The 13,156-nt window shown below is 41.3% G+C and overlaps 1 long non-coding RNA gene across 1 annotated transcript in view; it reads left to right on the top strand.

The window, feature by feature from the left end:
• The window catches only part of LOC103162225, a 113,850-nt gene that overhangs the window by 95,011 nt on the left and 5,683 nt on the right, over positions 1-13,156 (top strand). The window contains exons 7-8 of the long non-coding RNA XR_004771619.1: positions 3,841-4,021; positions 4,432-4,582. This is a non-coding gene — a long non-coding RNA (uncharacterized LOC103162225). The remainder of the gene's footprint in view (positions 1-3,840; positions 4,022-4,431; positions 4,583-13,156) is intronic.

The raw sequence follows: 13,156 nt of genomic DNA, 5'->3' as shown, positions 1-13,156 counted from the left end.
CAAAACAAAACTCTAATTTGGGGACAAAACAGTTTATTTGGCTTATTCTTTCAAATCTCAGTTCCTTATTGAGGGAAATCAGGAAAGGTACTCAAGGCTGAAGCTTGATGCAGAAACTATGAAGGGATTCTGCTTGCTGGCTTGCTCTTGTATGAGCTCCTCAGCACATCCTCATCTAGATTCCAAGACTGCCTGCCTAGGGATGCTCACAGTCAGTTGGGTCCTTCTACATCAATCAACAATTAAGCCCTAGAGACATGGATACTGGCCATTTTGATATAGGCAATTCCTCAGTCATGGTTTCCTCTTCTAGGGTGAGTCTATGTTGTTTCAAGTTGACAGTAAAAACTAATGAGCACAATTGTCAACTTCAAAGGACCTCGAATCACTTAAGAAATAAACTTCTGGGCGTGTCTGTGAGAGAGTGCCTAGGCTGAGTTCAGGGAAAATCCACCCTAAGTGTGGGTGGCACAATTGTGTAGGCTGGGGTCCTGGGCTGAATATAGAAGAGAAAGGGTTTCCTAACCATAGATGCAATGGGGTCTAGATGCCCCACACTCCTGCTGCCAGGACTTCTCTACAATGATGGGTTCTACCCTTCTTTAAGTTGCTTTTATGAAGTGTTTCTATTGCAGCAACAGGAAACACAACTATACAGTAGAGGATGAAACATATATGTAACAAGTACACTGCTGTTTCCCTACATGCTGCATGAAGGCAGATTCTGGCACACTCACCATGCAAGGACTTAGAAGTCTACTTTGTGTGTGCTGAAGCTTAGCCACATTGAGGTACTGGCCAAAACTTATACAAACAGTGAGGGAAGCCACTGGGTTTAACCCAGGAGGTCTAGAGACTCATGGTTTATTTTGTACTAAGATGTGGTATTGCTGGTTGACATAATGATCCCATGGCTTGCAGATCTCTTTATATGTGATAGCAAAAGCTTTCTGTTCATCAGTGTCTCTACCATCTTCAGTCTGTCCTGCTCAGGGTCTAGCCGCAATTAGGTAGATGTAAAGCAGACATCATCTACTTCCCAGCAATCTAGTTTCTAATATGAACATATGTCAAGTGTTCTTATGACTCTGGCCATTATTGACATATTTTATTTGAGAAAGGATCTTATACTGTAGCTCAGGGTGGCCTCAAGCTCATGGCAATTCTCCTGCCTTAGCCTCCCTGGTTCTGAGGTTATACCATGGCAACCAGTCATGGCTTCTTGACTGAAATGTTGAAGAGGTGCTCATTTAGCCCCTAGAGTGTGTCCAACCTGTGGTCTGGGCCACATGCACCCCAGGATAGTTATAAATGTATATTTGTATACGTTTATAGATCACACGTCACCATGTCAAAAAGCTGGATACTGCTGTAGCTATGTGATGCCATACTAAGGAAGCCAGTGCGATCCTATAAAATGGGAAGCTCAATTCTAGGCTCCCAGTGAATCTAAAGACCAGAGAATGGCAGCTATAAAAGTCATTATATCATTTGCTAACCTCTGTCAGTGTTTGAAGAAGCCTGGGGGCCAGAGGGTCTTTATGTCAGTCTCCGGTACTATATCTTGGTATAAAATAAAGCCCAAAGCATCTAGGGTGGGTGTGGTTATCGTTTTTACACTCTGAGCACATAAAATAGTTCTCTGTGTTGCAAGTAGTATTTTCTCTTGATCCTAAAAAGGAAAAGATTCAAATATTAGTATTTGATTTCAGATGATAAAAACTGAAAAAGCATAAATATGGTTGCACTTGAAGGGAGGGGCATGTTCATACTCAGTGAAGACGGAATGATGTCACCCTTCTATAGGTTAATTTGACAACACAAATTAAAAGCCTTTAACTAAGAATATTCTTGGAGCAATTTTAATTTCAAGATTTTCCCCTCTAAAAATCATCAAAAGTAGTTTTGCAGTTTTAGCTTCGAAAGTGTTTATTGCAGTACAATCGATAATAGCACGACTGGCTAATACGGTGGACTGTTATCTGGCTATTGAAAGTCATGGTACTAAATGAGAGTGTTCAGTGGTTTTTAGTTTGTGTATCCTTTTGGGACTGGAAGCAGTGGATCCCATTTTTGGTAAGAAAGTACACGTGTGCTTATATAAAAAATTCTTTATATAATTAAAGAGAATTCATGTACTGTGAAGTCCGTGTACAGATTTGGCTGAGGGTTCTAAGACTTAGGTTCAGAGCAGTGATTAGTGACATAGGAAATGGTCACAAAAACACAGACATGTGCTGGCATCAGGGTTGGAACAGTGCTGCCAGGAAGTTCTCCCCTCTGACAAGGGGTATTACAGATAGAACTTTTTTTCTTCTCTGAGCTTTTTTAAAATTCCAGCCCTGGGAAGGCAGAGGCAGGTGGATTTCTATGAGTTGCAAGCCAACCGGGTCTACATATCAAGTTCTAGGCCAGTCAATGGTACATAGTGAGACCCTGTTTAAACAAAAACAAACAAACAAAAAAAGCCAACGTAGTTTTTAAATGTTATTTTAACCCCACAAGAATAAAAGGAAGCTTGGAGATGTTTCCCCAAACAGATATATACCAAAAATGATAGGCAATGAAAAGGGCAAAGAAATGATGGAACATGGCCTACAGTGACAAGCTCTCCTGGGAGGAGTCTGCAGATAGTTGTCTGTGCCCATGCAACAATCAGGGGAAGAGGATTTAGTTGAAGTGCTGTGGCCAATCAGAACACAGAATTTCTTTCCTGATGATGCCATAAGGCTGGAGATGAGGCACTCCAGGGGGCTTTGCCTCTGGAAAGGCAAGATGCTTAGCAAGAAGTTGTTAATCTCACTGGTTTGTGCATCCATCTTTTGCAGGTGTGAGGAAGAATTGCTAGTGGGTCTTAGATCTGCCTGCCACTCTGTTTATAGCTTGGGAGGAGAGTATAGCGGGTTGCAAAAGGGGGAGTCACTATGGTGTGCTGCAGTCTCCACAGCCCTCACATGGTTCACCATGTTCGCTTCTCCCCATGGGCACCAGGATCTTTATCCACCGAACCATCTTGCTGGCCCTTCCCATTTTTTGTAACAACCCTAAAATTATGTATGATTCAGTTTCTATGACAAAATACATGAATTGAGTCTCTCTTCCTCCTCCCTCCCCCTACCCCTACCATAGCCTCTACAGATGTTGAAATAGGTAGGCATCACAGTGTTGTGGTTAAAAGCATGAGAGGGTGGGGCTACGGGTTAACTTTCTACGGTTGGGTTTCTGGTTCTACCACAGCTACAGTGATTTATTTGATCTTGAATTTCTTCATTTGTAAAATGGACATCATAATAGTTCCCTTTCTCCTAGGGTAACTGTGATGGCTGAATGACTTAAGGGTGGTAGCACAATGATTTAATCCTGCATGGATCTCAGTGCCTATTTTCTGGGTGTATCAAGTGTCGGTGGTTTCTGAGCTATTTTTGGATGTGTTGTCCCTCCCAGCCCCAGGAGATGACCTCCCAGCCCGGGGAGGTGAAGCTCTCACTTTAGTAAGGCCACCAGAACTAGGTTCACCCTTATATCTCATGCTTTTTCTGAGTCCTGGCTTCTCTAAGGCAGACACTCCCCGGCCTGTATTGGCTCAAGGTCATTACGTGTCGCTGATGAAGTTGTGGGGCTCTCGCAGGTCTTCAGGAGCCTGTGAAAGTGGAGTCCTTGCGGGTTTCCCGATGTTAGTCCATTTCTTGCAGCTTGGTGAGGAAAAGGCCCCCATCAGTCCCCTGAATCATTGCTGTTTTCAAAGCTGAGCATGAAGGTTCTTTTGGCAGCATAGAGTCTTATTTCATCCATAATTCCAGAGTCTGTTTTATTTATGCTTTCTGTATCTTCTCTCTACAGGAGGGGACTTGGAGTCCTCTTCTCTGGGATCTAAGACTTCCCATCTTTCCTATGTGAGCCCAGAGAACTAACATATTCACGAAGACATTTTCAGAGAATCATCGGTGGGCATGTCTCCCATTACACAGAAGGAAGATGCCAACGTCACTTAAACTTGTTGGAACAATTTGTTCTCCCTCTGGTAAAGATTCTGTCATTTCCTCAAATGTCATAACAAATGAACAAAGATCATAATATTCTCTAGTAGTCTAGGAAGAAAAACCTCGTGAGAAAATTATCAGAGAAACAGAAATCTTATTGGTCTCCATAGAGTTTCATGGTTTTTTTTTTTTTCCTTTTAATAGAGGAGTCAGGGGAAAATATAAATAAAAATATTGTTTTCAATATATTTGGGTGATTGTGTAGTTGTCGGGAACAGAAAGTCTCTACTGAACTTTACTAAGAAAATCTGTAATATTTTTACCGTTTTCTGGGATGGCATCTGACACATTTCATTGTACTCAACAGAATAAGTTAGAAAACCTCTTACCAGAATACCTCCAATAGTTTTTTTTTTTTTTGTGTGTGTGTGTGTGTGCAAATAAAACACAGACCAGCATGGAACATAAAAAGGACCTTTGGTATTTGGTGTTGGAAAAATGGCCTCTTGGATCCAGAGCTCTTTAGGAGTCATGGGTTCTTGGATAGAATTACTGAGAAAAAGAAGTCAGAATTACCCAGGAGGCTGCGGGCTTTTGCTGAGGTAAGAGTGCCCCTTTGCTATTTGCTGCATTGTGAACTCTACATTACCAATTGTTTGCTGGCCAACCTTCCCCCCTTGTCAGGGAGGATCGGTCATGCAATTTTTGTGACCCTGCAGTCATCTGTTCTGCCTTCTGGTGTCCTCCTCTTCTCTCTGATCATAGGGCCTCTTCACCTGGTCCACTTTGAAAACCTAATAGTCCAGGGACAGAGCAAGGCAGTACTGAGTGTCTGTCTGTGTCAAAGGCTGACTCTGAGAAGCCTTTCCTGTCTCTTGTTTTCAAGGAGGCTGGAGAGGGAGGTAAGACAGGGTGTTACCTGGCCCCATTGGCATCTCAGTGGAGACACAGAGAGTTTGTTGTCCATTTTCTTTGTGATTTGGGCTCCTGGTTCTTTACCTAGCTTTGTCCTTCATCTAGAAAAGGAAGTGCTTCATATGAAGCTTCACTTAATGGGACAAATAATTGCTTTAATGTCATACAGAAAAAGACACTGTCAGAGGACAGGAATCCCTCAGAGTCAAAGCCCATCCCCCAAAGTGTATGAGCGGAAGAGATAGGCACATTAAGTGATTCACTTCTCCAGTTTAGACCTCTAGCTTTGTGAAATCTCCCATGGTTCACACATGGAACCAGCCCCAATACATTTCAGAAACTGGAGCACAAAGCCTTCTCTCTGGGCTCGTAGTCATCCCCAAATAATATCCCTTAATTATGTGTCATGGGTTGTTTGATGAGTATCTGTTGGGTTTGGCAGATGTCATTAGCCATGTGCAATTGCATGTGGCCATTTTTAATTATAGCAGCTTCACGCTCATTGGAAGAAAACAAACGATTTTGCTGAGCAGAAGCATTTTGTTTTTAAATAATATCTGTTTTATTTTTGCTGCCCCTGTAAGTGGACTTTTCTGTCCTGCCAGCCAGCTCCCAAATAACCACATAGAGACTTATTATTAATTATAAAACTTGGCCAATAGCTTAGGCTTGTTACTCACAACCACCTTTTGAAACTCAACCCTAGGGGGAATCCGAAGTCTCTGGTCCCAAGCAGCAGCTGCACTGGAGTACATGTCCATACTCAGACATACATGCATGCATACATATAGTTAAGAACAAAACCATAAATCTGAAAAAGAAAAAAGAAAGTAGCCAGAACAAGTGTCTCACCGTGTAGAAAGATATGAAGGTACAATATAGTAGTCTGGGTGTGGTGGTTTGCCTTTAATCCCAACTCTGTTGTGAAACAGAGGCCAGTAGATCTCTGTGAGTTCAAAGCTAGCCTGGTCTACCTACAGAGACTGTTATATGTACTGTGTATTAATATAATAACCAGTGATCAAGGACATCTTGTAGAAACCACTGGGGAAGGTGTGGAGGCGGGTCCATTCTTCAGCAATTTCATCCAGAGTGCATCACAACATCTTGATGCTTCCCTTTGAATTTCTACTGGAATTTATTGAAATATCTTTTTTTTTTCCTGAGAGTCACAAAGTCTGAATTATGAACATCAAATGCGACACACTCGGAGCAGAGGTTTGGGTTTTTTCTCTACAACAGGCTATGCTGCCCCTACATCTCTTCATCTCTTGCTGCCATCTCCCCCTCCATGAAAAACTCTGAAAAGTATAAGCCAATTAAGATAATTTGATTTCCACCATGGAGATTGGGTTAGAGAAGTCCACAGGACACAATTCCACCAATGAGATGGTGAAAGAAGCTTGTCTGCAGTGTTTTTGGGGATGACTTCCTTGCTGATGAAAATAGGTCTTTTGGAAAATAGCCTCTGCTTCTTCCATTAGATTCATCAATCAGTCATGTCCAGTCGGTCACAGATCTTTAACTTCTGAGAAGGACCCATTAGACATCACGGGGGACACAGCTGATCTTTGGGAATGATGAACCCCAGACATGACCACCTGAAATCAGTCTGCATCAGGCCTTCGTGTTACCTGAGATGAGCATTCCTTGTGGTTTAAGCCATTCTGAGAGTCAGGATTTTCTGTGACTGGGAGCTGGAAATAGCCTAGTTTAGCTGCCTAGAATAACATCTGGGTTATGCATCCTGGAAATATAACCACTGCCATTGCATGTCCTCGTACTATGTTAAGCTCTACCACATGGTGTCCAAGTTAAGAGACACGTGTGAGTCATCAGGTTCTATTTTATCCTCCTCTCCATCACTCACTGCATAATGTCAGGGGCAAACTGCCTTAGCCTATCTCAGACCAGTCACTTGTATGGAGATTGTCTATACATGTGCATGAGGAAAAGAAACTCTTATTTGTGAACAGAGTGTGGTGAGCCAGCACTGAAGGCAGAGGCAGGTGGATCTCTGAGTTTGAGGCCAGCCTGGTCGACAGAGCAAGTTCCAGGGTTACACAAGGAAACACTGTCTTGAAAAAAAACAAAACAAGAAAAGAAAAGAAACTATTTCATAAAAATGCTTTATTTTAGTGAGTGTGTTTGTGTGTGTGTGTGTGTGTGTGTGTGTGTGTGTAAGTCAGTATTTCCACTTTGTACTTTTTAATGTAGCTAATTAAATCTAATTTTATTGAGTACTCATTTAAAATTACTTATTGAACACTCACAAATGCTAGTTTCAGGTCTTAACTGTGTAGCAATCACTGAGTGACATTAGCGTGTCTTCAGAAAACTTAAAATTACTTATTCTTTATTAAAAATTTTACTGTTGTTTATTATTTTTGGTGTGTGTGTGTGTGTGTGTGTGTGTGTGTAGGATGAGTTCATGCATGACATGGTGGGAATGTGGAGGCCAAGGACAACTTGAGGCTTTTGGTTCCCTTCTTCTGCCATGTGTATCCAGGAGCTCTGACTCAGGTTACCAGTCTTGCCAGTGGGCACCTTTACCTTTTGAACCATCTTACCAGCCCTAATTTATTTTAACTAATTTGGTAAAGTTATCTCAGCACATTCTTTGATGAGATTTAGCTATGGTTCTGGCCGTGCAGGGGTCATCCAGGTAGCCATGACTCTCACTACTCCAGTGGTTGCTTAAAATGTAGCTCTTTGTAACTATTATTATCTTTCGAGACAAGGTCTCATGGAATCCAAACTGGGTTTTTTTTTTTTTTTTTTTGTAATTTTTTTTATTAGTTCAAATTAGGAACAAGCTTGCTTCACATGTCAATCCCTCCTCCCTCTCCCTCCCTCCCCCCCCCCCCAACCCCCCTCCCCCACCCCATCCACCCTCCATTCCCCAGGCTGGGTAGGGCCCTCGACAGGGGCTCACCCAAAGTCCACCACATCATCCTGGGCCAGGCCTAGGCCTTCCCCCATGTGTCCAGGCCAAGAGTACATCCGTTCATGTGGGATGGGCTCTCAAAGTCCCTTCTTACACCAGAGAAAAAAAAAATTCACTACTAGGGGTCCCCTAGAGTGCAGAGGCCTCCTCATTGACATCCATGTTCAGGGTCTGGATCAGTCCTGTGATGGCCTCCCAGACAGCAGTCTGGGGTTGATGTGCTCCCCCTTGTTCAGGCCAGATGTTTGTGTGGGTTTCACCAGCCTGGTACCGACCCCTCTGATCTTCATTCCTCCCTCTCTGCAACTAAGTTCCAGAGTTCAGTTCAGTGTATATCTGTGGGTGTCTGCCTCTGCTTCCATCAGCCACTGGATGAGGGCTCTAGGATGGCATATAAGGCAGTCATCATTCTCATTATAGGGAAAGGGCATTTAGGCTATCCTCTCCACCATTGCCTAGACTGTCAGTTCGTGTCTTCCTTGTAGATCTCTGGAAATCTCCCTGGTGCCAGATCTCTCCTCGGACCTATAATGGCTCTCTCTGATATGGTATCTCTCATCCTGCTCTTCTCTATTCTTCCCCCAACTCAACATTTCTGCTACTCCATTTCCTCCTCTCCCCTCCTCTTCTCCCCCTCTCATTCGACCAGCTCCCTCTCCCCTACCCTCATGCTCCCAATTAGCTCAGGAGATCCTGCCCCTTCCCATTCCTGGGGTCCATGCATTTTTCCCTTAGAGTCCTTCTTGTTTCCCAGTTTCTTTGGTGAAGAGAATTGTAGGCTGGTAATCCTTTGCTCTATGTCTAAAATTCATATATGAATGAGTACATATCATGTTTGTCTTTTTGTGACTGGGTTACCTCACTCAGGATGGTTTCTTCTAGTTCCATCCATTTGCCTGGGAATTTCAAGGTTCCATTGCTTTTTTGCTGCTGAGTAGTACTCCATTGTATAAATGTACCACATTTTCTCTATCCATTCTTTAGTTGAGGGGCATCTAGGTTACTTCCAGGTTCTGGCTATTATAAATAATGCTTCTATGAACATGGTTGAACATATGACTCTGTTGTATGAATGTGAATTATTTGGGTATATGCCCGAGAGAGGAATTGCTGGATCTTGAGGTAGATTGATTCCCATTTTTCTGAGCAACTGCCATACTGATTTCCAAAGTGGTCATACAAGTTTATACTCCCACCAGCAATGGAGGAGAGTTCCTTTTTTCCACATCATCTCCAGCATATATTGTCATTGGTGTTTTTGATTTTAGCCATTCTGGCCAGTGTAAGATGGTATCTCAGAGTTGTTTTGATTACATTTCTCTGATGGCCAAGGATTTTGAGCACTTTCTTTCTTTTTGTTTGCTTGTTTGTTTGTTTTTGTTTTTCAAGACAGGGTTTCTCTGTGTAGCTTTGGAGCCTATCCTGGCACTGGATCTGGAGACCAGACTGGCCTTGAACTCACAGAGATCTGCCTGCCTCTGTCTCCCAAGTGCTGGGATTAAAGGCGTGTGCCACCAATGCCCAGCCTTGAGCACTTTCTTAAGTGTCTTTCAGCCATTTCAGATTCCTCTGCTGAGAATTCTCTATTTAGTTCTGCACCTCACTTTTTAATTTCATTGTTTGGTGTTTTGGTGGCTAGCTTCTTGAGTTCATTGTATATTTTGGAAATCAGCCTTCTGTCAGATGTAGGGTTGGTGAAGATCTTTTCCCATTCTGTGGGCTGTCGATTTGTCCTCCTGACTGTGTCCTTTGCCTTACAGAAGCTTCTCAGTTTCAGGATGTCCCATTTATTAATTGTAGATCTCAATGTCTGTGCTACTGGTGTACTGTTCAGGAAGCAGTCTACTGTGCCAATTCGTTCAAGGGTATCTCCCACTTTCTCTTCTAGAAGATTCAGTGTGGCTGGATTTATGTTGAGATCTTTCATCCATTTGCACTTAAGTTTTGTGCATGGTGACAGGTATGGATCTATCTGCAATCTTCTGCATGTCCGAATCCAGTTGTCCAGCACCATTTGTAGAAGATGCTTTCTTTGTTCCATTGTATAGATTTAGCATTTTTGTCAAAAAGATGTTCGTAGGTGTGTGGGTTAATATTAGGGTTTTCAATTAGATTCCATTGGTCTATCTGTCTATTTTTGTGCCAATACCAAGCTGTTTTCAGAACTATGGCTCTATAATAGAGCTTGCAGTCAGGGATGGTGATGCCTCTAGAAGAAACTTTATTGTACAGAGTTGTTTTGGCTATCCTGGGTCTTTTGTTTCTCTATATAAAGTTGAGAATTGTTCTTTCAAGGTCTGTGAAGAACTGTGTTGGGATTTTGATGGGAATTGCATTGAATCTGTAGATTGCTTTTGGCAAAATTGCCATTTTCACTATGTTGATCCTACCTATCCAAGAGCATGGGAGATCTTTCCATTTTCTGGTATCTTCTTTAACTTCTTTCTTTAAAGACTCAAAGTTCTTACTGTACAGGTCTTTCACTTTTTTGGTTAGAGTTACCCCAAGATATTTTATGTTGCTTGTGGATATTGTGAAGGGTGATATTTCTCTCATTTCTTTCTCATTGTGTTTATCATCTGTATATAGTAGGGCTACAGATTTTTTTGAGTTAATCTTGTTCCTGCCACTTTGCTGAAGGTGTTTATCAGCTGTAGGAGTTCCCTGGTAGAGTTTTTCGGGTCACTTATGTAGACTGTCATATCATCTGCAAATAGTGAGAGTTTGACTTCTTCCTTTCCGATTTGTATTCCCTTAATCTCCTTTTGTTGTCTTATTGTTCTAGCTAGAACTTCAAGGACAATATTGAAGAGGTATGGAGAGAGTGGACAGCCTTGCCTTGTTCCTGATTTTAGAGGAATTGTATTGAGTTTCTCACCATTTAATTTGATGTTGGCTGTTGGCTTGCTGTATATTGCTTTTATTATGTTGATGTATGTTCTTGTTATTCCTGATATCTCCAGGACCTTTATCAAGAAGGTTTGTTGGATTTTGTCAAAGGCTTTTTCGGCATTTTGTGAGATGATCATGTGATTTTTTTTCCTCAGTCTGTTTATATGGTGGATTACACTGATGGATTTTCGTATGTTGAACCATTCTTACATCCCTGGGATGAAGCCTACTTGATAATAGTGGATGATTTTTCTGATGTTTCTTGGATTCAATTCACCAATATTTTGTTGAGTATTTTTGCATCGATGTTCATGAGGGATATTGGTCTGTAGTTCTCTTTTTTAGTTGTATCTTTGTGTAGCTTGGGTATCAAAGTGATTGTAGCCTCGTAAAAAGAGTTTGGCAATGTCCCTTCTGCTTCTATTGTGTGGAACAATTTGAGGAGTACTGGTATTAGCTCTTGTTTGAATTTCTAGTAGAATTCTGCAGTGAAGCCATCTGGCCTTGGGCTTTTTTTAGCTCGGAGTCTTTTAATGACTGCTTCTATTTCATTAGGGGTTATAGGTCAATTTAAACCGCTTATCTGTTCTTGGCTTAATTTTGAAAGTGATATCTATCCAGAAAATTGTCCATTTCCTTTAGATTTTCGAATTTTGTCAAGTACAAGTTTTCAACGTATGACCTAATGATTCTTTGGATTTCCTCAGTGTCTGTTGTTATATCCCCCTTTTTGTTTCTGATTTTGTTAATCAGTGCTTTCTCTCTGCCTTTTGGTTAGTTTGGATAGAGGTTTGTCTATCTTGTTGATCTTCTCAAAGAACCAACTCTTTGTTTCATTGATTCTTTGTACTGTTTTCCTAGTTTCTACTTTATTGATTTCAGCCCTCAGTTTGATTATTTCCTGGCGTCTACACTTCCATGGTGAGTTTGCTTCTTTTTGCTCTAAAGCTCTCAGTTGTTCTGTCAATTCTCTAGTGTGACTATTCTCCAGTTTCTTCATGTGGGCACTTAGTGCTATGAACTTTCCTCTTAGCACTGCTTTCAGAGTGTTCCATAAGTTTGGGTATGTTGTGTCTACATTCTCATTAAATTCTAGGAAGTCTTTTTTTTTTTTTTTTTTTTGGAGATTCTTTTCTCGTTGTATTTTGCTCAAGGTATTTCCCCCCCAAATAAGTTGAGAATCATGGTAGGAAGTCTTTAATTTCTTTTTTTATTTGTTCCTCAACCCAGCGATGGTGCAATTGGGTGTTATTCAATTTCCACGAGTTTGTAGGTTTTCTGCAATTTGTATTGCTGTTGAATTCTAACTTTAAAGCATGGTGATCTAATATGATACAAGGGGTTATTTCAATTCTTTTGTATCTGTTGAAGTTTGCTTTGCTGCCAACTATGTGGTAAGTTTTAGAGAAGGTTCCATGTGGCGCTGAGAAGAAGGTATATTCTTTTGTGTTTGGATGGAATGTTCTATAGATATCTGTTAAACCCAGTTGGGTCATAACTTCTGTTAGATCCCTTGTTTCTTTGTTAAGTTTCTGTCTGGCGCTCCTGTCTAATGGTGTAAGGGGGGTGTTGAAGTCTCCTACTATAATTGTGTGTGGTTTTATGTGTGGTTTGAGCTTTAGTAATGTTTCTTTTACAAATGTGGGTGCTTTCGTATTTGGGGCATAGATGTTCAGGATTGAGATTTCATCTTGATGGACTTTTCCTGTGATGAGTATGAAATGCCCTTCTTCATTTCTTTTGATTGATTTTAGTTTGAAGTCTAATTTGTTAGATATTAGGATTGCTCCACCAGCTTGTTTCTTGGGCCCATTTGATTGGAAAATCAATCTTTTCCCAACCCTTTACTCTGAGGTAATGCCTGTCTTTGAAGTTGAGGTGTGTTTCTTGTATACAGCAGAAGGACAGATTCTGTCTTCATATCCATTCTGTTAACCTGTATCTTTTTATAGGCAGGTTAAGACCATTGGCATTGAGGGATATTAATGTCCATTGATATTGTTGGTTCTTGTTTGTTTGGATTTATTGTTGGTGGTGTCATTGTGTGTGGATTTTGCCCTCCTGTTTCTTTTCGTGTTTGGTAAAATTGGATTATCTATTGCCTATGATTTTGTGAGTGTAGTTATCTTCATTGGGTTGGAGTTTTCCTTCCAGACCTTTCTGTAGTGCTGGATTTGTGGATATGTATTGTTTAAGCCTGGTTTTGTCATGGAATATCTTGTTTTCTCCATCTATATTGATTGAAAGTTTTGCTGGGTACAGTAGTCTGGGATGGCATCCATGCTCCCTTAGTGATTGTAGGATATCTATCCAGGACCTTCTGGCTTTCAAAGTTTCCATTGAGAAGTCAGGAGTGATTCTAATAGGTCTGCCTTTATATGTTACTTAGGCTTTTTCCTTTGCTGCTCTTAATATTTTCTCT

Source organism: Cricetulus griseus, assembly GCF_003668045.3.
Source record: "Cricetulus griseus strain 17A/GY chromosome 1 unlocalized genomic scaffold, alternate assembly CriGri-PICRH-1.0 chr1_0, whole genome shotgun sequence".
NCBI lineage: Eukaryota > Metazoa > Chordata > Mammalia > Rodentia > Cricetidae > Cricetulus > Cricetulus griseus.
Note: the sequence above shows the minus strand (reverse complement) of the source record. Positions and strands in the feature narration are given on the sequence as shown.